The sequence below is a fragment of the Zingiber officinale genome, chromosome 11B (genome assembly GCF_018446385.1).
Source record: "Zingiber officinale cultivar Zhangliang chromosome 11B, Zo_v1.1, whole genome shotgun sequence".
NCBI classification, from domain to species: Eukaryota; Viridiplantae; Streptophyta; class Magnoliopsida; order Zingiberales; family Zingiberaceae; genus Zingiber; species Zingiber officinale.
The window spans coordinates 33127396-33131982 of NC_056007.1; positions in this window are offsets into that span (position 1 = coordinate 33127396).

The window sequence follows — 4587 nt, forward strand, 5'->3', positions numbered from 1 at the left end:
TTCTGCTTTTGGCTGAACAACAAGTAAAGATAGATTTGCACTTGCCTTTGAACCGAAGCTCTGATACTAGATGATACGAACCCCACCAATAAACATGATGGAACCCGAAACAAAGGTGGAAAGAACCCCAAGAACTAAACGACAAGAGTGTGAGCCTTGACCAGTAACCAAGAATTGGCACGAACCAAGCCTACGAAGGAAAGAAACGCCACACCTAGGGGTGATAAGTTTCGATGGGTTGAACGCCACGAGAGTAGACTCGATAAGTTCAACAAGTCCTTTCAAGAACTAAGAGAGCACACAATCTCACCAAAAACTACGTTGCTTTATACTAAGATGTCCCTCCCTTATATAATGGGAGTGAACAAAGAAAAATACAAGATAAGTACATGCACAATTAGAGTCCCAATGTTGCATGCCTCATGCAAGCTATCTAGAAACCCAAAACAAAATAAATGCATGCACAATTAGAGTCCCAAGTTGCATGCTTCATTAGACAATCTAAAATACTTAAGTCTTCATGCATGGACGAATTCCCATGCTTTGCATGCTTATTAGCGTTCTTCCGTTAAGCGCGGCCAGTCATGGATGGTTATGCCCGATTATGTGGATTAGACCACGACTAGCAGTTGCGATTATCTTGGTTTCTCCTTGCTCATAGTCCTCCCAATGTTTTTTGATTAGCCCATTTAGTGCTTCCTTGAAACGCTTTGCCCGTAGTCTTGAATTGGGCCTTCCGGAAGTGATAACTGATCTCTCCTATCTTCAGCCCTTGGGCATACATCACGGAGGAATATCTAGCAAACGAAATAGCATGTAAGCACCACATAGATAACGAAATGTGTTAGGGGCAAGTTGTTGCAAAGGAATATCAAAATATTGGCTTATTTCGATCAGGAAAGGAGGAATGAGAAACCTTAAACCTCCTATCAACTGATCCTTGATAAAAGTCACGAAATTAGCAGGGGGACGATGAGGACGATCATCTAGTTTTAGGATTAAGATGCTATACTCCCGGGGAATTTCATATTGACGACAGATGGTGAGCTTAGCACTTTTATCAAAGGAAGACGACATTTGAACATACCAAGGAGCAATTGCTTCCTCAACCATAGACAAGAGTAGAAGCTAGCAGAACAACAGATTACTTACTGAAAGCAAGAAAGGAGATCACCGAGAAATGGTGAGCACGAGGTTTGGTCGAAAACTACAGCAAGAAAAGAACGCTAAGGTAAGAAAAGAAGGGACAAAGTTGAAAAGAAGACAAAGGGTTTAGGGTTTGAAAAACACACAGCCGTCGTCAAAGCAAAACATTTTTATCTCAGTAGACGCCGAGGATTATAGAAAAAAGGGTAAAGGCTTACATGACGTGGCAAAGAGAGAAAGTATGTGTCATATAATCATAAAGAAACATTTATACTGGATGCGACAGATCGGATCATGCTGGGGTTGGTAACACCTCGTTGTACGCTTCCAACATTCTCTTACCAGAGGAAGAGCCAATCACAAACCAAGAAGTTTTGAAAAGAAATGTAGTTTACTAGGCATAATAAAGAGAGAGGGACTGAGTTTGACTAAGCCCAGGCTAAGGACAAGAAAATTTAAGGAGAGATATTTAGGCGTATAACATGTTTTAAATTAATGTCATCGTGAAGTATAAACTAGCATTGATTGAGATGATTTTTTGCTCATATTAAATGACATAACTTTAGCTGTAATAGATAAGTATAATGTCGGTCAAGATAGCCTTGGTCATGATAAATGAAAAATATTTGTCGAGATAACGACACATAGGATATACGAAGGGGTAATGAGCACAATATCACATTTATTCTTATAAATTAGAAGGATTCAATAGAGTCACTTAATTCAATACAAAAGATTATTTTTACACTTAGAATCTGGTCAAGTACATGACATTACATTTCCCCTCAGAACATTAAACCTCAAACAGATAACAAAAATTACAAACACAAGCCCTTAGAATACTTAGAAGATTTTGTTCCCCTTGTAGTCAAACTTACCAGGGAGCAGAAGTAAGAATATATTAACTAGCACGGAGGAAGCTCGTCCGAGCTTGTCAAGGCGTAGAAGCAGTAATATTTCGCCAAGATGAAGGAAACTATGAAGCAGAATGGGCACATGAGCAAAAGAGGGACAAATTTGTTAATGCCTTGGTGGAAAGGTGACCGAAAGAGCCCCTGTTCCTGCTCAAGCCCTGGAGTTCTGTAACTAGAGCCACCAAGCTTAGCCCAAAGGTAGCATGGGCTACGCGTTCGTATTGATACCCAGGGGCTAGGTGGTTGTCCCTCCATGTGTAATAAAAACCTCTCAGAAGTTTCTTGAGCCTTCAGAGCATTGGCACCTTTGGTTGAAAATTCTGGACTTTGAGAAACTTCATCTCTTGGGACAGTTTCTCGAACCCTAGAGTTAGCCGAAGCAAAAACTTGAATAAACTCATATATAGATCTCACCTTGTCCAACAAAAGTCGCCCCCAAAGAGGGGGATCCAAGACCATACTCTTAGCAGGGAAAATTAGCAAGGAAGGGTGATGAACGAAGAAAGGGTTGTAGCCCTATTTAAAGAGTCGTCGGACCCAAGGAATCACGGTACTAAGGTTCACGGGATTACTGACCACCAGATAGCTGTACACAAAATTTGTAAGGTCACGTCAGTACTTGTGGCAAAGTCACGGGCAGGGAAAAAATAAAAATCAAACTTGGATCTAGTCAGTCGTCTACACCTCCTTCGACTAGACTTGAAGGGAAGGCTAGTGATATGGGTTAGATTTTATGAACCCCCGATAAAGGAGGGAAAGCGAATATACCTCTAGAGGGATAAGCCAATATCGACTGGGATATACCTTCGGGGAGGAAGGTCAATATCATCCTGAAGATACCTTCAGAGAAACATGCCAATATCGACCGGGACATACCTCCAGGGGGATAGGCCAATATCGGCCAGGATATACCTCCAAGGAGGAAGACCCATATCGATCAGCATGTACCTCAAAGGAGGTAGACCAATATCGAGCGAGACATACCTTCAGGAAGGAATGACCAATATCGGTCAGGATATACCTCAAAGGAGGTAAGCCAATATCGGTCGGGATATACCTCAAAGGAGGTAAGCCAATATCGGCCAGGATATACCTCAAAGGAAGTAGGCCAATATCGGCCAGGATATACTTCCGAGTGAGTAGGCCAATATCAGCCAGGATATACCTCAAAGAAGGTAAGCCAATATCGTCCGGGATATGCCTCAAAGGAAGTAGGCCAATATCGGCCGAGATATACTTCCGAGTGAGTAGGCCAATATCAGCCAGGATATACCTCAAAGGAGGTAGGCCAATATCGGGCGGGATATACTTCCGAGTGAGTAGACTAGTATCGAATGAGACATGCCTTTAAGAAGGAAAGTCAATACTGACCGGGTTGACTAATATCTTGAAATGACACTTGATAAAATATAGCCCAAGGCTAGCTAGCATAATAAATATAAAAGAGCTCGGACGAGCATTGCCCCAGGAGCCTCATGAGAGGTAATAATAATTGATCAAACCTAATTAAGCTCAGCCTCGATCAATACAAGAAACATTAGTATATTAAGTTATCTATGATGTAGTAAAAACAGGAGGGACGAGTAGGAAAGGTAGAAATACTTTAAAAGAACTTGTGAAACAAAGGAGAAGTAATATTTCAAATAAAGTGATGCAGGAAGATATTTGCAGTATATGATTGTATGATAGGTGTTATATGTTTTGGCGGGAAATGTGTTTTTAAACTATTTTGCAGGTACTAGACAACAAAGAAGGTACATCTGGGGTACAAAAAAGATTTCTTAAAAGCTGTTTACCACAAGTACGCAGCTTATATCATCTCATAACAAACTCTAACAAACCGAGATCCACTTCATGACTACGGAGGTTATATGAAGTGGTATAAAAAGGGGAATCCTCTCCGTTGGCAAGGTAAGTTCACATCATTGCGCACATTCATAACCCTGATTCTTGACCACTGTTCGTCTTCTTCTTCCTTCTTCCACACCAAGAGAGATCACTAACTTGAGCGTCAGAGGGCCTAGCCAGGGATTCCCACCCCGGTCTTAGGTCACTGACGATAGTGTTGGCTGGTTTCTTGTGTGCAGGAAGTCCTGGAAGCTTCGAGTCTGGTTTCTCTTCGATTGGATTTCTTTCTCGTCATCGGGTTTTCGTGCAAAGAGAGCATTCGGTGGCTATTCTTTTCGATCCGCTTTGGGTTTCTCGGATCGTTGTTCTACAGGTATTATTCTTCAGCAGTGGTAGGTTTTTTCTCCCAGATCTCCATCTTGCCAAGCTTCTCAGACAGGATCAAATTTGGCGCCGTCTGTGAGAACTTCACCTGAATCTGAGACTACAAGATGGAAGAAGCCAGAAAATCAAATCTACTCACCATCAGCCGTGAGGATCTGGATTTCCTCATTAATTCTCATGTGCAAAAAGCCTTGCAACAACAACAACAACAACTTTAGGCGCATACTGGAGCTACCCTGCCGACAGCTCATAATCCAGCGATTTCAACCACTGAGCATCGAAAAGGAAAGGAGTC